Below are 22,696 nucleotides of genomic sequence, written 5' to 3'. Positions count from 1 at the left end.
CAGGTCCGGAGTCATCGTTTTTCATCAGACGATTGATTTTTTGGACTGTACCAAAAATAATTCAAAATGTCAATTGGATCGTGCCTCATGTTGGATAACCACATTTTTAAACCCTTACAGTGACCAAAATTGGCATTTTTACAGGGTTTTGCTTACTCAAAAGCTTAAATTTTGACCAATTTCAGGCACAGAAATGTCTTTAAACACACTTATTTTAGTTGAAAAAGTCATAATTCACATCCAACAGTCATTTAGAGTCAAAAGATGAAATGTTAAAATTTCATCCATATTGACCATTTAGGGAACGTTCGACGGGTCCGGAGTCATCGTTTTTCATCAGAAAATTGTTTTTTGGACTGTACCAAAAATAATTCAAAATGTCAATTGGATCGTGCCTCATGTTGAATAACCACTTTTGAAACCCTCACAGTGACCAAAATTGCCATTTTTACAGAGTTTTGCTTACTCAAAAGCTTCAATTTTGACCAATTTCAGGCACAGAAATGACTTTAAACACACTTATTTCAGTTGAAAAAGTCATAATTCACATCCAACAGTCATTTAGAGTCAAAGATTAAATGTTAAAATTTCATCCATATTGACCATTTTGGGAACGTTCGACAGGTCCGGAGTCATCGCTTTTCATCATAAAATTGATTTTTTGGACTGTACCAAAAATGATTCAAAATGTCAATTGGATTGTGCCTCATGTTGAATAACCACCTTTTAAACCCCTCACAGTGACCATAATTGCCATTTTTACAGAGTTTTGCTCACTCAAACGCTTCAATTTTGACCAATTTCAGGCACAGAAATTACTTTATACACAAAAAAAATTTTGTTGAAAAAGTCATAATTCATATCCAACAGTCATTTAGAGTCAAAAGATGAAATGTTAAAATTTCATCCATATTGACCATTTAGGGAACGTGCGACGGGTCCGGAGTCATCGTTTTTCATCAGAAAATTGTTTTTTGGACTGTACCAAAAATAATTCAAAATGTCAATTGGATCGTGCCTCATGTTGAATAACCACTTTTGAAACGCTCACAGTGACCAAAATTGCAATTTTTACAGAGTTTTGTTTACTCAAAAACTTCAATGTTGACCAATTTCAGGCACAGAAATGACTTTAAACACACTTATTTTAGTTGAAAAAGTCATAATTCACATCAAACAGTCATTTAGAGTCAAAAGATTAAATGTTAAAATTTCATCCATATTGACCATTTTGGGAACGTTCGACAGGTCCGGAGTCATTGTTTTTCATCAGAAAATTGATTTTTTGGACTGTACCAAAAATTATTCAAAATGTCAATTGGATTGTGCCTCATGTTGGATAACCACTTTTTAAACTCTCACAGTGACCAAAATTGTCATTTTTACAGAGTTTTGCTTACTCAAAAGCTTGAAGTTTGACCAATTTCAGGCACAGATATGACTTTAAACACACTTATTTTAGTTGAAAAAGTCATAATTCACATTCAACAGTCATTTAGAGTCAAAAGATTAAATGTTAAAATTTCATCCATATTGACCATTTAGGGAACGTTCGACAGGTCCGGAGTCATAGTTTTTCATCAGAAAATTGTTTTTGGACTGTACCAAAAATGATTCAAAATGTCAATTGGATCGTGCCTCATGTTGAATAACCACTTTTGAAACCCTCACAGTGACCAAAATTGCCATTTTTACAGAGTTTTGCTTACTCAAAAGCTTCAATTTTGACCAATTTCAGGCACAGAAATGACTTTAAACACACTTATTTTAGTTGAAAAAGTCATAATTCACATCCAACAGTCATTTAGAGTCAAAGATTAAATGTTAAAATTTCATCCATATTGACCATTTTGGGAACGTTCGACAGGTCCGGAGTCATCGCTTTTCATCATAAAATTGATTTTTTGGACTGTACCAAAAATGATTCAAAATGTCAATTGGATTGTGCCTCATGTTGAATAACCACCTTTTAAACCCCTCACAGTGACCATAATTACCATTTTTACAGAGTTTTGCTTACTCAAACGCTTCAATTTTGACCAATTTCAGGCACAGAAATTACTTTATACACAAAAAAAATTTAGTTGAAAAAGTCATAATTCACATCCAACAGTCATTTAGAGTCAAAAGATGAAATGTTAAAATTTCATCCATATTGACCATTTAGGGAACGTTCGACGGGTCCGGAGTCATCGTTTTTCATCAGAAAATTGTTTTTTGGACTGTACCAAAAATAATTCAAAATGTCAATTGGATCGTGCCTCATGTTGAATAACCACTTTTGAAACCCTCACAGTGACCAAAATTGCCATTTTTACAGAGTTTTGCTTACTCAAAAGCTTCAATTTTGACCAATTTCAGGCACAGAAATGACTTTAAACACACTTATTTCAGTTGAAAAAGTCATAATTCACATCCAACAGTCATTTAGAGTCAAAGATTAAATGTTAAAATTTCATCCATATTGACCATTTTGGGAACGTTCGACAGGTCCGGAGTCATCGCTTTTCATCATAAAATTGATTTTTTGGACTGTACCAAAAATGATTCAAAATGTCAATTGGATTGTGCCTCATGTTGAATAACCACCTTTTAAACCCCTCACAGTGACCATAATTGCCATTTTTACAGAGTTTTGCTTACTCAAACGCTTCAATTTTGACCAATTTCAGGCACAGAAATTACTTTATACACAAAAAAAATTTAGTTGAAAAAGTCATAATTCATATCCAACAGTCATTTAGAGTCAAAAGATGAAATGTTAAAATTTCATCCATATTGACCATTTAGGGAACGTGCGACGGGTCATCGTCATCGTTTTTCATCAGAAAATTGTTTTTTGGACTGTACCAAAAATAATTCAAAATGTCAATTGGATCGTGCCTCATGTTGAATAACCACTTTTGAAACCCTCACAGTGACCAAAATTGCAATTTTTACAGAGTTTTGTTTACTCAAAAACTTCAATGTTGACCAATTTCAGGCACAGAAATGACTTTAAACACACTTATTTTAGTTGAAAAAGTCATAATTCACATCAAACAGTCATTTAGAGTCAAAAGATTAAATGTTAAAATTTCATCCATATTGACCATTTTGGGAACGTTCGACAGGTCCGGAGTCATTGTTTTTCATCAGAAAATTGATTTTTTGGACTGTACCAAAAATGATTCAAAATGTCAATTGGATTGTGCCTCATGTTGAATAACCACCTTTTAAACCCCTCACAGTGACCATAATTGCCATTTTTACAGAGTTTTGCTTACTCAAACGCTTCAATTTTGACCAATTTCAGGCACAGAAATTACTTTATACACAAAAAAAATTTTGTTGAAAAAGTCATAATTCACATCCAACAGTCATTTAGAGTCAAAAGATGAAATGTTAAAATTTCATCCATATTGACCATTTAGGGAACGTGCGACGGGTCCGGAGTCATCGATTTTGATCAGAAAATTGATTTTTTGGACTGAACCAAAAATAATTCAAAATGTCAATTGGATCGTGCCTCATGTTGAGTAACCACTTTTTAAACCCTCACAGTGACCATAATTGCCCTTTTTACAGAGTTTTGCTTACTCAAAAGCTTCAATTTTGACCAATTTCAGGCACAGAAATGACTTTAAACACACTTATTTTAGTTGAAAAAGTCATAATTCACATCAAACAGTCATTTAGAGTCAAAAGATTAAAGTTAAACTTTCATCCATATTGACCATTTTGGGAACGTTCGACAGGTCCGGAGTCATCGTTTTTCATCAGAAAATTGATTTTTTGGACGGTGCCAAAGTGATAAAAAATGTCAATTGGATCGTGCCTCATGCTGAATAGCCACTTTTTAAACCCTCACAGTGAACAAAATTGCAATTTTTACAGAGTTTTGCTTACTCAAAAGCTTCAATTTTGAGCAATTTCAGGCACAGAAATGACTTTAAACACACTTATTTTAGTTGAAAAAGTCATAATTCACATCAAACAGTCATTTAGAGTCAAAATATTAAATGTTAAAATTTTATCCATATTGACCATTTTGGGAACGTTCGACAGGTCCGGAGTCATCGTTTTTCATCAGAAAATAGTTTTTTCGACTGTACCAAAAATAATTCAAAATGTCAATTGGATCGTGCCTCATGTTGAATAACCAGTTTTTAAACCCTCACAGTGACCAAAATTGCCATTTTTACAGAGTTTTGCTTATTCAAAAGCTTCAATTTTGACCAATTTCAGGCAGAGAAATTACTTTAAACACAATTATTTTAGTTGAAAAAGTCATAATTCACATCCAACAGTCATTCAGAGTCAAAAGATTAAATGTGAAAATTTCATCCATATTGACCATTTTGGAAACGTTCGACAGGCCCGTAGTCATCGTTTTTGATCAGGAAATTGATTTTTTAGACTGTACCAAAAATGATTCAAAATGTCAATTGGATCGTGCCTCATGTTGGATAACCACTTTTTAAACTCTCACAGTGACCAAAATTGTCATTTTTACAGAGTTTTGCTTACTCAAAAGCTTGAAGTTTGACCAATTTCAGGCACAGATATGACTTTATACACACTTATTTTAGTTGAAAAAGTCATAATTCACATTCAACAGTCATTTAGAGTCAAAAGATTAAATGTTAAAATTTCATCCATATTGACCATTTTGGGAACGTTCGACAGGTCCGGAGTCATAGTTTTTCATCAGAAAATTGTTTTTGGACTGTACCAAAAATGATTCAAAATGTCAATTGGATCGTGCCTCATGTTGAATAACCACTTTTGAAACCCTCACAGTGACCAAAATTGCCATTTTTACAGAGTTTTGCTTACTCAAAAGCTTCAATTTTGACCAATTTCAGGCACAGAAATGACTTTAAACACACTTATTTTAGTTGAAAAAGTCATAATTCACATCCAACAGTCATTTAGAGTCAAAGATTAAATGTTAAAATTTCATCCATATTGACCATTTTGGGAACGTTCGACAGGTCCGGAGTCATCGCTTTTCATCATAAAATTGATTTTTTGGACTGTACCAAAAATGATTCAAAATGTCAATTGGATTGTGCCTCATGTTGAATAACCACCTTTTAAACCCCTCACAGTGACCATAATTGCCATTTTTACAGAGTTTTGCTTACTCAAACGCTTCAATTTTGACCAATTTCAGGCACAGAAATTACTTTATACACAAAAAAAAATTCGTTGAAAAAGTCATAATTCATATCCAACAGTCATTTAGAGTCAAAAGATGAAATGTTAAAATTTCATCCATATTGACCATTTAGGGAACGTGCGACGGGTCCGGAGTCATCGTTTTTCATCAGAAAATGGTTTTTTGGACTGTACCAAAAATAATTCAAAATGTCAATTGGATCGTGCCTCATGTTGAATAACCACTTTTGAAACCCTCACAATGACCAAAATTGCAATTTTTACAGAGTTTTGTTTACTCAAAAACTTCAATGTTGACCAATTTCAGGCACAGAAATGTAAATGTAGATGTAAATGTAGTATACTTGTAAAGCGCACAGCTGCCCCAGCAACGGGGCGTCCCGGCGCTGTATAACTCTGGGGAACCCGTCCTGGCTTTCCCTGTGGGATGGTCCCTTGCTGGGAGTCCCCAAGGTGGAGCCAGGCATCCCCGGAATTGGTGGGGCCGTTGTGGAGATTAGGCAAGCAATGACTTTAAACACACTTATTTTAGTTGAAAAAGTCATAATTCACATCACAAAGTCATTTAGAGTCAAAAGATTAAATGTTAAAATTTCATCCATATTGACCATTTTGGGAACGTTCGACAGGTCCGGAGTCATTGTTTTTCATCAGAAAATAGATTTTTTGGACTGTACCAAAAATTATTCAAAATGTCAATTGGATTGTGCCTCATGTTGGATAACAACTTTTTAGACCCTCACAGTGACCAAAATTGCTATTTTTACAGAGTTTTGTTTACTCAAAGCTTCAATTTTGACCAATTTCAGGCACAGAAATAACTTTAAACACACTTATTTTAGTTGAAAAAGTCATAATTCACATCCAACAATCATTCAGAGTCAAAAGATTAAATGCTACAATTTCATCCATTTTTTCCATTTTGGGAACGTTCGACAGATCCGGAGTCATTGATTTTGATCAGAAAATTTATTTTTTGGACTGTACCAAAAATGATTCAAAATGTCAATTGGATTGTGCCTCATGTTGAATAACCACCTTTTAAACCCCTCACAGTGACCATAATTGCCATTTTTACAGAGTTTTGCTTACTCAAACGCTTCAATTTTGACCAATTTCAGGCACAGAAATTACTTTATACACAAAAAAATTTCGTTGAAAAAGTCATAATTCATATCCAACAGTCATTTAGAGTCAAAAGATTAAATGTTAAAATTTCATCCATATTGACCATTTTGGGAACGTTCGACGGGTCCGGAGTCATCGTTTTTCATCAGACGATTGATTTTTTGGACTGAACCAAAAATTATTCAAAATGTCAATTGGATTGTGCCTCATGTTGAATAACCACCTTTTAAACCCCTCACAGTGACCATATTTGCCCTTTTTACAGAGTTTTGCTTACTCAAAAGCTTCAATTTTGACCAATTTCAGGCAGAGAAATTACTTTAAACACAATTATTTCAGTTGAAAAAGTCATAATTCACACCCAACAGTCATTTAGAGTCAAAAGCTTAAATGTTAACATTTCATCCATATTGACCATTTAGGGAACGTTCGACGGGTCCGGAGTCATCGTTTTTCATCAGAAAATTGATTTTTTGGACTGTACCAAAAATTATTCAAAATGTCAATTGGATTGTGCCTCATGTTGGATAATCACTTTTTAAACCCTCACAGTGACCAAAATTGCTATTTTTACAGAGTTTTGTTTACTCAAAAGCTTCAATTTTGACCAATTTCAGGCACAGAAAGAACTTTAAACACACTTATTTTAGTTGAAAAAGTCATAATTCACATCCAACAATCATTCGGAGTCAAAAGATTAAATGTTACAATTTCATCAATTTTTTCCATTTTGGGAACGTTCGACAGGTCCGGAGTGATCGATTTTGATCAGAAAATTGATTTTTTGGACTGAACCAAAAATAATTCAAAATGTCAATTGGATCGTGCCTCATGTTGAGTAACCACTTTTTAAACCCTCACAGTGATCAAAATTGCCATTTTTACAGAGTTTTGCTTATTCAAAAGCTTCAATTTTGACCAATTTCAGGCAGAGAATTACTTTAAACACAATTATTTTAGTTGGAAAAGTCATAATTCACATCCAACAGTCATTCAGAGTCAAAAGATTAAATGTGAACATTTCATCCATATTGACCATTTTGGAAACGTTCGACAGGCCGTAGTCATCGTTTTTGATCAGGAAATTGATTTTTTAGACTGTACCAAAAATGATTCAAAATGTCAATTGGATCGTGCCTCATGTTGGATAACCACTTTTTAAACTCTCACAGTGACCAAAATTGTCATTTTTACAGAGTTTTGCTTACTCAAAAGCTTGAAGTTTGACCAATTTCAGGCACAGATATGACTTTAAACACACTTATTTTAGTTGAAAAAGTCATAATTCACATTCAACAGTCATTTAGAGTCAAAAGATTAAATGTTAAAATTTCATCCATATTGACCATTTAGGGAACGTTCGACAGGTCCGGAGTCATAGTTTTTCATCAGAAAATTGTTTTTGGACTGTACCAAAAATGATTCAAAATGTCAATTGGATCGTGCCTCATGTTGAATAACCACTTTTGAAACCCTCACAGTGACCAAAATTGCCATTTTTACAGAGTTATGTCAATTGGATCGTGCCTCATGTTGAGTAACCACTTTTTAAACCCTCACAGTGACCATAATTGCCCTTTTTACAGAGTTTTGCTTACTCAAAAGCTTCAATTTTGACCAATTTCAGGCACAGAAATGACTTTAAACACACTTATTTTAGTTGAAAAAGTCATAATTCACATCAAACAGTCATTTAGAGTCAAAAGATTAAATGTTAAACTTTCATCCATATTGACCATTTTGGGAACGTTCATCGTTTTTCATCAGAAAATTGTTTTTTCGACTGTACCAAAAATAATTCAAAATGTCAATTGGATCGTGCCTCATGTTGAATAACCACTTTTGAAACCCTCACAGTGACCAAAATTGCTATTTTTACAGAGTTTTGTTTACTCAAAAGCTTCAATTTTGACCAATTTCAGGCACAGAAATAACTTTAAACACACTTATTTTAGTTGAAAAAGTCATAATTCACATCCAACAATCATTCAGAGTCAAAAGATTAAATGCTACAATTTAATTCATTTTGTCCATTTTGGGAACGTTCGACAGGTCCGGGGTCATCGATTTTGATCAGAAAATTGATTTTTTGGACTGAAATAAAAATAATTCAAAATGTCAATTGGATCGTGCCTCATGTTGAGTAACCAGTTTTTAAACCCTCACAGTGACCAAAATTGCCATTTTTACAGAGTTTTGCTTATTCAAAAGCTTCAATTTTGACCAATTTCAGGCAGAGAAATTACTTTAAACACAATTATTTTAGTTGAAAAAGTCATAATTCACATCCAACAGTCATTCAGAGTCAAAAGATTAAATGTGAAAATTTCATCCATATTGACCATTTTGGAAACGTTCGACAGGCCCGTAGTCATCGTTTTTGATCAGGAAATTGATTTTTTAGACTGTACCAAAAATGATTCAAAATGTCAATTGGATCGTGCCTCATGTTGGATAACCACTTTTTAAACTCTCACAGTGACCAAAATTTTCATTTTTACAGAGTTTTGCTTACTCAAAAGCTTGTAGTTTGACCAATTTCAGGCACAGATGTGACTTTAAACACACTTATTTTAGTTGAAAAATTCATAATTCACATTCAACAGTCATTTAGAGTCAAAAGATTAAATGTTAAAATTTCATCCATATTGACCATTTAGGGAACGTTCGACAGGTCCGGAGTCATCGTTTTTCATCAGAAAATTGTTTTTGGACTGTACCAAAAATGATTCAAAATGTCAATTGGATCGTGCCTCATGTTGAATAACCACTTTTGAAACCCTCACAGTGACCAAAATTGCCATTTTTACAGAGTTTTGCTTACTCAAAAGCTTCAATTTTGACCAATTTCAGGCACAGAAATGACTTTAAACACACTTATTTTAGTTGAAAAAGTCATAATTCACATCCAACAGTCATTTAGAGTCAAAGGTTAAATGTTAAAATTTCATCCATATTGACCATTTTGGGAACGTTCGACAGGTCCGGAGTCATCGCTTTTCATCATAAAATTGATTTTTTGGACTGTACCAAAAATGATTCAAAATGTCAATTGGATTGTGCCTCATGCTGAATAACCACCTTTTAAACCCCTCACAGTGACCATAATTGCCATTTTTACAGAGTTTTGCTTACTCAAACGCTTCAATTTTGACCAATTTCAGGCACAGAAATTACTTTATACACAAAAAAAATTTAGTTGAAAAAGTCATAATTCACATCCAACAGTCATTTAGAGTCAAAAGATGAAATGTTAAAATTTCATCCATATTGACCATTTAGGGAACGTGCGACGGGTCCGGAGTCATCGTTTTTCATCAGAAAATTGTTTTTTGGACTGTACCAAAAATAATTCAAAATGTCAATTGGATCGTGCCTCATGTTGAATAACCACTTTTGAAACCCTCACAGTGACCAAAATTGCAATTTTTACAGAGTTTTGTTTACTCAAAAACTTCAATGTTGACCAATTTCAGGCACAGAAATGACTTTAAACACACTTATTTTAGTTGAAAAAGTCATAATTCACATCAAACAGTCATTTAGAGTCAAAAGATTAAATGTTAAAATTTCATCCATATTGACCATTTTGGGAACGTTCAACAGGTCCGGAGTCATTGTTTTTCATCAGAAAATTGATTTTTTGGACTGTACCAAAAATTATTCAAAATGTCAATTGGATTGTGCCTCATGTTGGATAACAACTTTTTAAACCCTCACAGTGACCAAAATTGCTATTTTTACAGAGTTTTGTTTACTCAAAGCTTCAATTTTGACCAATTTCAGGCACAGAAATAACTTTAAACACACTTATTTTAGTTGAAAAAGTCATAATTCACATCCAACAATCATTCAGAGTCAAAAGATTAAATGCTACAATTTCATCCATTTTTTCCATTTTGGGAACGTTCGACAGGTCCGGAGTCATTGATTTTGATCAGAAAATTTATTTTTTGGACTGAACCAAAAATAATTCAAAATGTCAATTGGATCGTGCCTCATGTTGAGTAACCACTTTTTAAACCCTCACAGTGACCAAAATTGCCATTTTTACAGAGTTTTTCTTATTCAAAAGCTTCAATTTTGACCAATTTCAGGCAGAGAAATTACTTTAAACACAATTATTTTAGTTGAAAAAGTCATAATTCACATCCAACAATCATTCAGAGTCAAAAGATTAAATGCTACAATTTCATCCATTTTGTCCATTTTGGGAACGTTCGACAGGTCCGGAGACATCGATTTTGATCAGAAAATTGATTTTTTGGACTGAACCAAAAATGATTCAAAATGTCAATTGGATCGTGCCTCATGTTGGATAACCACTTTTTAAACCCTCACAGTGACCAAAATTGCAATTTTTTGCAGAGTATTGTTTACTCAAAAGCTTCAATTTTGACCAATTTCAGGAACAGAAATGACTTTAAACACACTTATTTTAGTTGAAAAAGTAATAATTCACATCCAACAGTCATTTAGAGTCAAAAGATTAAATGTTAAAATTTCATCCATATTGACCATTTTGGAAACGTTCAACAGGTCCGGAGTCATCGCTTTTCATCATAAAATTGATTTTTTGGACTGTACCAAAAATTATTCAAAATGTCAATTGGATTGTGCCTCATGTTGGATAACCACTTTTTAAACCCTCACAGTGACCAAAATTGCTATTTTTACAGAGTTTTGTTTACTCAAAAGCTTTAATTTTGACCAATTTCAGGCACAGAAATAACTTTAAACACACTTATTTTAGTTGAAAAAGTCATAATTCACATCCAACAATCATTCAGAGTCAAAAGATTAAATGCTACAATTTCATCCATTTTGTCCATTTTGGGAACGTTCGACAGGTCCGGAGTCATCGATTTTGATCAGAAAATTGATTTTTTGGACTGAACCAAAAATAATTCAAAATGTCAATTGGATCGTGCCTCATGTTGAGTAACCACTTTTTAAACCCTCACAGTGACCATAATTGCCCTTTTTACAGAGTTTTGCTTACTCAAAAGCTTCAATTTTGACCAATTTCAGGCACAGAAATGACTTTAAACACACTTATTTTAGTTGAAAAAGTCATAATTCACATCAAACAGTCATTTAGAGTCAAAAGATTAAATGTTAAACTTTCATCCATATTGACCATTTTGGGAACGTTCATCGTTTTTCATCAGAAAATTGTTTTTTCGACTGTACCAAAAATAATTCAAAATGTCAATTGGATCGTGCCTCATGTTGAATAACCACTTTTGAAACCCTCACAGTGACAAAAATTGCTATTTTTACAGAGTTTTGTTTACTCAAAAGCTTCAATTTTGACCAATTTCAGGCACAGAAATAACTTTAAACACACTTATTTTAGTTGAAAAAGTCATAATTCACATCCAACAATCATTCAGAGTCAAAAGATTAAATGCTACAATTTAATTCATTTTGTCCATTTTGGGAACGTTCGACAGGTCCGGGGTCATCGATTTTGATCAGAAAATTGATTTTTTGGACTGAAATAAAAATAATTCAAAATGTCAATTGGATCGTGCCTCATGTTGAGTAACCAGTTTTTAAACCCTCACAGTGACCAAAATTGCCATTTTTACAGAGTTTTGCTTATTCAAAAGCTTCAATTTTGACCAATTTCAGGCAGAGAAATTACTTTAAACACAATTATTTTAGTTGAAAAAGTCATAATTCACATCCAACAGTCATTCAGAGTCAAAAGATTAAATGTGAAAATTTTAAAAACTGGTTACTCAACATGAGGCACGATCCAATTGACATTTTGAATTATTTTTATTTCAGTCCAAAAAATCAATTTTCTGATCAAAATCGATGACCCCGGACCTGTCGAACGTTCCCAAAATGGACAAAATGGATGAAATTGTAGCATTTAATCTTTTGACTCTGAATGATTGTTGGATGTGAATTATGACTTTTTCAACTAAAATAAGTGTGTTTAAAGTTATTTCTGTGCCTGAAATTGGTCAAAATTGAAGCTTTTGAGTAAACAAAACTCTGTAAAAATAGCAATTTTTGTCACTGTGAGGGTTTCAAAAGTGGTTATTCAACATGAGGCACGATCCAATTGACATTTTGAATTATTTTTGGTACAGTCGAAAAAACAATTTTCTGATGAAAAAGGATGAACGTTCCCAAAATGGTCAATATGGATGAAAGTTTAACATTTAATCTTTTGACTCTAAATTTCATCCTTTTTGTCCATTTTGGGAGTTTTGCTTATTCAAAAGCTTCAATTTTGACCAATTTCAGGCAGAGAAATTACTTTAAACACAATTATTTTAGTTGAAAAAGTCATAATTCACATCCAACAATCATTCAGAGTCAAAAGATTAAATGCTACAATTTCATCCATTTTGTCCATTTTGGGAACGTTCGACAGGTCCGGAGTCATCGTTTTTGATCAGAAAATTGATTTTTTGGACTGAACCAAAAATGATTCAAAATGTCAATTGGATCGTGCCTCATGTTGGATAACCACTTTTTAAACCCTCACAGTGACCATAATTGCCATTTTTACAGAGTTTTGCTTACTCAAAAGCTTCAATTTTGACCAATTTCAGGCACATAAATTACTTTAAACACAATTATTTCAGTTGAAAAAGTCATAATTCACATCCAACAGTCATTTAGAGTCAAAAGATGAAATGTTAAAATTTCATCCATTTTGACCATTTTGGGAACGTTCGACGGGTCCGGAGTCATCGTTTTTCATCAGAAAATTGTTTTTTGGACTGTACCAAAAATAATTCAAAATGTCAATTGGATCGTGCCTCATGTTGAATAACCACTTTTGAAACCGTCACAGTGACCAAAATTGCAATTTTTACAGAGTTTTGTTTACTCAAAAGCTTCAATTTTGACCAATTTCAGGCACAGAAATGACTTTAAACACACTTATTTTATTTGAAAAAGTCATAATTTACATCCAACAATCATTCAGAGTCAAAAGATGAAATGCTACAATTTCATCCATTTTGACCATTTTGGGAACGTTCGACAGGCCCGGAGTCATCGTTTTTGATCAGAAAATTGATTTTTTAGACTGTACCAAAAATGATTAAAAATGTCAATTGGATCATTCCTCATGTTGAATAACCACTTTTTAAACCCTCACAGTGACCAAAATTGCAATTTTTACAGGGTTTTGCTTACTCAAAAGCTTCAATTTTGAGCAATTTCAGGCACAGAAATGACTTTCAACACACTTATTTTAGTTGAAAAAGTCATAATTCACATCAAACAGTCATTTAGAGTCAAAAGATTAAATGTTAAAATTTCATCCATATTTACCATTTTGGGAACGTTCGATAGGTCCGGAGTCATCGTTTTTAATCAGAAAATAGATTTTTTGGACTATACCGAAAATTATTCAAAATGTCAATTGGATTGCGCCTCATGTTGGATAACCACTTTTTAAACCCTCACAGTGACCAAAATTGCTATTTTTACAGTTTTGCTTACTCAAAAGCTTCAATTTTGACCAATTTCAGGCACAGAAATGACTTTAAACACACTTTTTTTATTTGATAAAGTCATAATTCACATCCAACAGTCATTTAGAGTCAAAAGATTAAATGTTAAAATTTCATCCATATTTACCATTTTGGGAACGTTCGACAGGTCCGGAGTCATCGATTTTGATCAGAAAGTTGATTTTTTGGACTGAACCAAAAATAATTAAAAATGCCAATTGGATCATGCCTCATGTTGAGTAACCACTTTTTAAACCCTCACAGTGACCAAAATTGCCATTTTTACAGAGTGTTGCTTATTCAAAAGCTTCAATTTTGACCAATTTCAGGCAGAGAAATTACTTTAAACACAATTATTTTAGTTGAAAAAGTCATAATTCACATCCAACAATCATTCAGAGTCAAAAGATGAAATGCTACAATTTCATCCATTTTGACCATTTTGGGAACGTTCGACAGTCATCGTTTTTGATCAGAAAATTGATTTTTTGGACTGTACCAAAAATTATTCAAAATGTCAATTGGATTGTGTCTCATATTGGATAACCACTTTTTAAACCCTCACAGTGACCAAATATGGCATTTTTACAGAGTTTTGCTTACTCAAAAGCTTCAATTTTGAGGTATTTCAGGCACAGAAATGACTTTCAACACACTTATTTTAGTTGAAAAAGTCATAATTCACATCAAACAGTCATTTAGAGTCAAAAGATTAAATGTTAAAATTTCATCCATATTTACCATTTTGGGAACGTTCGATAGGTCCGGAGTCATCGTTTTTAATCAGAAAATAGATTTTTTGGACTATACCGAAAATTATTCAAAATGTCAATTGGATTGCGCCTCATGTTGGATAACCACTTTTTAAACCCTCACAGTGACCAAAATTGCTATTTTTACAGTTTTGCTTACTCAAAAGCTTCAATTTTGACCAATTTCAGGCACAGAAATGACTTTAAACACACTTTTTTTATTTGATAAAGTCATAATTCACATCCAACAGTCATTTAGAGTCAAAAGATTAAATGTTAAAATTGCATCCATATTGACCATTTTGGGAACGTTCGACAGGTCCGGAGTCATCAGTTTTCATCAGAAAATTGTTTTTTCGACTGTACCAAAAATAATTCAAAATGTCAATTGGATCGTGCCTCATGTTGAGTAACCACTTTTTAAACCCTCACAGTGACCAAAATTGCCATTTTTACAGAGTTTTGCTTATTCAAAAGCTTCAATTTTGACCAATTTCAGGCAGAGAAATTACTTTAAAAACAATTATTTTAGTTGAAAAAGTCATAATTCACATCCAACAATCATTCAGAGTCAAAATATGAAATGCTACAATTTCATCCATTTTGACCATTTTGGGAATGTTCGACAGTCATCGTTTTTGATCAGAAAATTGATTTTTTGGACTGTACCAAAAATTATTCAAAATGTCAATTGGATTGTGTCTCATGTTGGATAACCACTTTTTAAACCCTCACAGTGACCATAATTGCCCTTTTTACAGAGTTTTGCTTACTCAAAAGCTTCAATTTTGACCAGTTTCAGGCACAGAAATGACTTTAAACACACTTATTTTAGTTGAAAAAGTCATAATTCACATCCAACAATCATTCAGAGTCAAAAGATTAAATGCTACAATTTCATCTATTTTGTCCATTTTGGGAACGCTCGACCCTTAAGGTGACCAAAATTGCCCCTTTTACAGAGTTTTGCATACTCAAAAGCTTCAATTTTGACGAATTTCAGGCACAGAAATTACTTTAAACACAATTATTTCAGTTGAAAAAGTCATAATTCACATCCAACAATCATTCAGAGTCAAAAGATGAAATGCTACAATTTCATCCATTTTGTCCATTTTGGGAACGCTCGACCCTTAAGGTGACCAAAATTGCAATTTTTACAGAGTTTTGCTTACTCAAAAGCTTCAATTTTGAGCAATTTCAGGCACAGAAATGACTTTAAACACACTTATTTTAGTTGAAAAAGTCATAATTCACACCCAACAGTCATTTAGAGTCAAAAGATTAAATGTGAAAATGTCATCCATATTGACCATTTTGGGAATGTTCGACAGGCCCTGAGCCATCGTTTTTCATCAGAAAACGGATTTTTTGGACTGTACCAAAAATGATTAAAAATGTCAATTGGATCGTGCCTCATGTTGGATAACCACTTTTTAAACCCTCAGAGTGACCATAATTGCCAGTTTTACAGAGTTTTGCTTACTCAAAAGCTTCAATTTTTACCAATTTCAGGCACAAAAATAACTTTAAACACACTTATTTTAGTTGAAAAAGTCATAATTCACATCCAACAATCATTTAGGGTCAAAAGATTAAATGTTAAAATGTCATCCATATTGTCCATTTTGGGAACGTTCGACAGGTCCGGAGTCATCGTTTTTCATCAGAAAATTGATTTTTTGGCCTGTACCAAAAATTATTAAAAATGTCAATTGGATCGTGCCTCATGTTGGATAACCACTTTTTAAACCCTCACAGTGACCATAAGTGCCAGTTTTACAGAGTTTTGCTTACTCAAAAGCTTCAATTTTGACCAATTTCAGGCACAGAAATAACTTTAAACACACTTATTTTAGTTGAAAAAGTCATAATTCACATCCAACAATCATTTAGGGTCAAAAGATTAAATGTTAAAATGTCATCCATATTGTCCATTTTGGGAACGTTTGGCAGGTCCGGAGTCATCGTTTTTCATCAGACGATTGATTTTTTAGACTGAACCAAAAATAATTCAAAATGTCAATTGGATCGTGCCTCATGTTGGATAACCACATTTTTAAACCCTTACAGTGACCAAAATTGGCATTTTTACAGAGTTTTGTTTACTCAAAAGCTTCAATTTTGACCAATTTCAGGCACAGAAATGACTTTAAACACACTTATTTTAGTTGAAAAAGTCATAATTCACATCCAACAGTCATTAGAGTCAAAAAATTAAATGTTAAAATTTCATCCATATTGTCCATTTTGGGAACGTTCGACAGGTCCGGAGTCAACGTTTTTCATCAGAAAATTGATTTTTTGGCCTGTACCAAAAATGATTCAAAATGTCAATTGGATCGTGCCTCATGTTGGATAACCACTTTTTAAACCCTCAGAGTGACCATAATTGCCAGTTTTACAGAGTTTTGCTTACTCAAAAGCTTCAATTTTGACCAATTTCAGGCACAAAAATAACTTTAAACACACTTATTTTAGTTGAAAAAGTCATAATTCACATCCAACAATCATTCAGAGTCAAAAGATTAAATGCTTCAATTTCATCCATTTTGACCATTTTGGGAACGTTCGACAGTCCTCGTTTTTGATCAGAAAATTGATTTTTTGAACTGTACCAAAAATGATTCAAAATGTCAATTGGATCGTGCCTCATGTTGGATAACCACTTTTTAAACCCTCACAGTGACCAAAATTGCAAATTTTACAGAGTTTTGCTTACTCAAAATCTTCAATTTTGACCAATTTCAGGCCCAGATTTGACTTTAAACACACTTACTTTAGTTGAAAAAGTCATAATTCACATCCAACAGTCATTTAGAGTCAAAAGATTAAATGCTACAATTTAATTCATTTTGTCCATTTTGGGAACGTTCGACAGGTCCGGGGTCATCGATTTTGATCAGAAAATTGATTTTTTGGACTGAAATAAAAATAATTCAAAATGTCAATTGGATCGTGCCTCATGTTGAGTAACCAGTTTTTAAACCCTCACAGTGACCAAAATTGCCATTTTTACAGAGTTTTGCTTATTCAAAAGCTTCAATTTTTAGCAATTTCAGGCACATAAATGACTTTAAACACACTTATTTTAGTTAAAAAAGTCATAATTCACATCAAACAGTCATTTAGAGTCAAAAGATTAAATGTTAAAATTTCATCCATATTGACCTTTTTGGGAACGTTCGACAGGTCCGGAGTCACCGTTTTTCATCAGACAATTGAGTTTTTTGGACTGTACCAAAAATGATTCAAAATGTCAATTGGATCGTGCCTCATTTGAATAACCACTTTTGAAACCAACACAGTGACCAAAATTGCCATTTTTAAAGAGTTTTGCTTACTCAAAATCTTAAATATTGACCAATTTCAGGCACAGAAATGACTTTAAACACAATTATTTTAGTTGAAAAAGTCATAATTCACATCGAACAGTCATTTAGAGTCAAAAGGTTAAATGTTAAAATTTCATCCATATTGACCATTTTGGGAACGTTTGGCAGGTCCGGAGTCATCGTTTCTCATCAGAAAATGGATTTTTTGTACTGTACCAAAAATGATTCAAAATATCAATTGGATCGTGCCTCATGTTGGATAACCACTTTTTAAACCCTCACAGTGACCATAATTGCCAGTTTTACAGAGTTTTGCTTACTCAAAAGCTTCAATTTTGACCAGTTTCAGGCAGAGAAATTACTTTAAACACAATTATTTTAGTTGAAAAAGTCATAATTCACATCCAACAGACATTTAGAGTCAAAAGATTAAATGTTAAAATTTCATCCATATTGACTATTTTGGGAGCGTTTGACAGGTCCGGAGTCATCGTTTTTCATCAGAAAATTGATTTTTTGGACTGTACCAAAAATAAATCAAAATGTCAATTGGATCGTGCCTCATGTTGGATAACCACATTTTTAAACACTCACAGTGACCAAAATTGCCATTTTTACAGAGTTTTGCTTACTCAAAATCTTCAATTTTGAGCAATTTCAGGCACAGAAATGACTTTAAACACACTTATTTTAGTTGAAAAAGTCATAATTCACATCCAACAGTCATTTAGAGTCAAAAGATTAAATGTTAAAATTTCATCCATATTGACCTTTTTGGGAACATTCGACAGGTCCAGAGTCATCGTTTTTCATCAGAAAATTGATTTTTTGGACTGTACCAAAAATGATTCAAAATGTCAATTGGATCGTGCCTCATGTTGAATAACCACTTTTGAAACCCTCACAGTGACCAAAATTGCAATTTTTACAGAGTTTTGCTTACTCAAAATCTTAAATATTGACCAATTTCAGGCACAGAAATGACTTTAAACACAATTATTTTAGTTGAAAAAGTCATAATTCACATCGAACAGTCATTTAGAGTCAAAAGATTAAATGTTAAAATTTCATCCATATTGACCATTTTGGGAACGTTTGGCAGGTCCGGAGTCATCGTTTTTCATCATAAAATTGATTTTTTGGACTGTACCAAAAATAATTCAAAATGTCAATTGGATCGTGCATCATGTTGGATAACCACATTTTTGAAGCCTCACAGTGACCAAAATTGCCATTTTTACAGAGTTTTGCTTACTCAAAAGCTTCAATTTTGACCAATTTTCAGGCACAGAAATAACTTTAAACACACTTATTTTAGTTGAAAAAGTCATAATTCACATCCAACAATCATTCAGTCAAAAGAGTAAATGCTACAATTTAATCCATTTTGACCATTTTTGGAACATTCGACAGGTCCAGAGTCATCGTTTTTCATCAGAAAATTGATTTTTTGGACTGTACCAAAAATGATTCAAAATGTCAATTGGATCGTGCCTCATGTTGAATAACCACTTTTGAAACCCTCACAGTGACCAAAATTGCAATTTTTACAGAGTTTTGCTACTCAAAAGCTTCAATTTTGACCAATTTCAGGCACAGAAATGACTTTAAACACACTCATTTTAGTTGAGAAAGTAATAACTCACATCCAACAGTCATTTAGAGTCAAAAGATTAAATGTGAAAATGTCATCCATATTGACCATTTTGGGAACGTTCGACAGGCCCGGAGTCATCGTTTTTCATCAGAAAACTGATTTTTTGGACTGTACTAAAAATGATTCAAAATGTCAATTGGATCGTGCCTCATGTTGGATAACCACTTTTTAAACCCTCAGAGTGACCATAATTGCCAGTTTTACAGAGTTTTGCTTACTCTAAAGCTTCAATTTTGACCAATTTCAGGCACAAAAATAACTTTAAACACACTTATTTTAGTTGAAAAAGTCATAATTCACATCCAACAATCATTCAGAGTCAAAAGATTAAATGCTTCAATTTCATCCATTTTGACCATTTTGGGAACGTTCGACAGTCCTCGTTTTTGATCAGAAAATTGATTTTTTGAACTGTACCAAAAATGATTCAAAATGTCAATTGGATCGTGCCTCATGTTGGATAACCACTTTTTAAACCCTCACAGTGACCATAATTGCCAGTTTTACAGAGTTTTGCTTACTCAAAAGCTTCAATTTTGACCAATTTCAGGCACAGAAATAACTTTAAACACACTTATTTTAGTTGAAAAAGTCATAATTCACATCCAACAATCATTCAGAGTCAAAAGATTAAATGCTTCAATTTCATCCATTTTGACCATTTTGGTAACGTTCGACAGTCATCGTTTTTGATCAGAAAATTGATTTTTTGAACTGTACCAAAAATGATTCAAAATGTCAATTGGATCGTGCCTCATGTTGGATAACCACTTTTTAAACCCTCACAGTGACCAAAATTGCAAATTTTACAGAGTTTTGCTTACTCAAAATCTTCAATTTTGACCAATTTCAGGCCCAGATTTGACTTTAAACACACTTATTTTAGTTGAAAACGTCATAATTCACATTCAACAGTCATTTAGAGTCAAAAGATTAAATGTTAAAATTTCATCCATATTGACCATTTTGGGAACGTTCGACAGGTCCGGAGTCATCGTTTTTCATCAGAAAATTTTTTTTTTGGCCTGTACCAAAAATGATTAAAAATGTCAATGGGATCGTGCCTCATGTTGGATAACCACTTTTTAAACCCTCACAGTGACCATAATTGCCAGTTTTACAGAGTTTTGCTTACTCAAAAGCTTCAATTTTGAGCAATTTCAGGCACAGAAATGACTTTAAACACACTTATTTTAGTTGAAAAAGTCATAATTCACATCAAACAGTCATTTAGAGTCAAAAGATTAAATGTTAAAATTTTATCCATATTGACCTTTTTGGGAACGTTCGACAGGTCCGGAGTCACCGTTTTTCATCAGACAATTGAGTTTTTTGGACTGTACCAAAAATAATTCAAAATGTCAATTGGATCGTGCCTCATGTTGGATAACCACATTTTTAAACCCTTACAGTGACCAAAATTGCCATTTTTACAGAGTTTTGTTTACTCAAAAGCTTCAATTTTGACCAATTTCAGGCACAGAAATAACTTTAAACACACTTATTTTAGTTGAAAAAGTCATATTTCACGTCCAACAATCATTCAGAGTCAAAAGATTAAATGCTACAATTTCATCCATATTGTCCATTTTGGGAACATTCGACAGGTCCAGAGTCATCGTTTTTCATCAGAAAATTGATTTTTTGAACTGTACCAAAAATGATTCAAAATGTCAATTGGATCGTGCATCATGTTGAATAACCACTTTTGAAACTCTCACAGTGACCAAAATTGCAATTTTTACAGAGTTTTGCTTACTCAAATTCTTAAATATTGACCAATTTCAGGCACAGAAATGACTTTAAACACAATTATTTTAGTTGAAAAAGTCATAATTCACATCGAACAGTCATTTAGAGTCAAAAGATTAAATGTTAAAATTTCATCCATATTGACCATTTTGGGAACGTTTGGCAGGTCCGGAGTCATCGTTTTTCATCATAAAATTGATTTTTTGGACTGTACCAAAAATAATTCAAAATGTCAATTGGATCGTGCATCATGTTGGATAACCACATTTTTGAAGCCTCACAATGACCAAAATTGCCATTTTTACAGAGTTTTGCTTACTCAAAAGCTTCAATTTTGACCAATTTTCAGGCACAGAAATAACTTTAAACACACTTATTTTAGTTGAAAAAGTCATAATTCACATCCAACAATCATTCAGTCAAAAGAGTAAATGCTACAATTTAATCCATTTTGACCATTTTGGGAACGTTCGACAGGTCCGGAGTCATCGTTTTTGATCAGAAAATGGATTTTTTGTACTGTACCAAAAATGATTAAAAATGTGAATTGGATCGTGCCTCATGTTAAATAACCACTTTTTAAACCCTCACAGTGACCAAAATTGCAATTTTTACAGAGTTTTGCTTACTCAAAAGCTTCAATTTTGAGCAATTTCAGGCACAGAAATGACTTTAAACACACTTATTTTAGTTGAAAAAGTCATAATTCACATCCAACAATCATTCAGAGTCAAAAGATTAAATGCTTCAATTTCATCCATTTTGACCATTTTGGGAACGTTCGAAAGTCCTCGTTTTTGATCAGAAAATTGATTTTTTGAACTGTACCAAAAATTATTCAAAATGTCAATTGGATCGTGCCTCATGTTGGATAACCACTTTTTAAACCCTCACAGTGACCATAATTGCCAGTTTTACAGAGTTTTGCTTACTCAAAAGCTTCAATTTTGACCAATTTCCGGCACAGAAATAACTTTAAACACACTTATTTTAGTTGAAAAAGTCATAATTCACATCCAACAATCATTCAGAGTCAAAAGATTAAATGCTTCAATTTCATCCATTTTGACCATTTTGGTAACGTTCGACAGTCATCGTTTTTGATCAGAAAATTGATTTTTTTAACTGTACCAAAAATTATTCAAAATGTCAATTGGATCGTGCCTCATGTTGGATAACCACTTTTTAAACCCTCACAGTGACCATAATTGCCCTTTTTACAGAGTTTTGCTTACTCAAAAGCTTCAATTTTGACCAATGTCAGGCACAGAAATGACTTTAAACACACTTATTTTAGTTGAAAAAGTCATAATTCACATCAAACAGTCATTTAGAGTCAAAAGATTAAATGTTAACATTTCATCCATATTGACCATTTTGGGAACGTTCGGCAGGTCCGGAGTCATGATTTTTCATCAGAAA

This window comes from Lissotriton helveticus, chromosome 2_1, assembly GCF_964261635.1.
Source record: "Lissotriton helveticus chromosome 2_1, aLisHel1.1, whole genome shotgun sequence".
Lineage (NCBI taxonomy): Eukaryota > Metazoa > Chordata > Amphibia > Caudata > Salamandridae > Lissotriton > Lissotriton helveticus.
Note: the sequence above shows the minus strand (reverse complement) of the source record.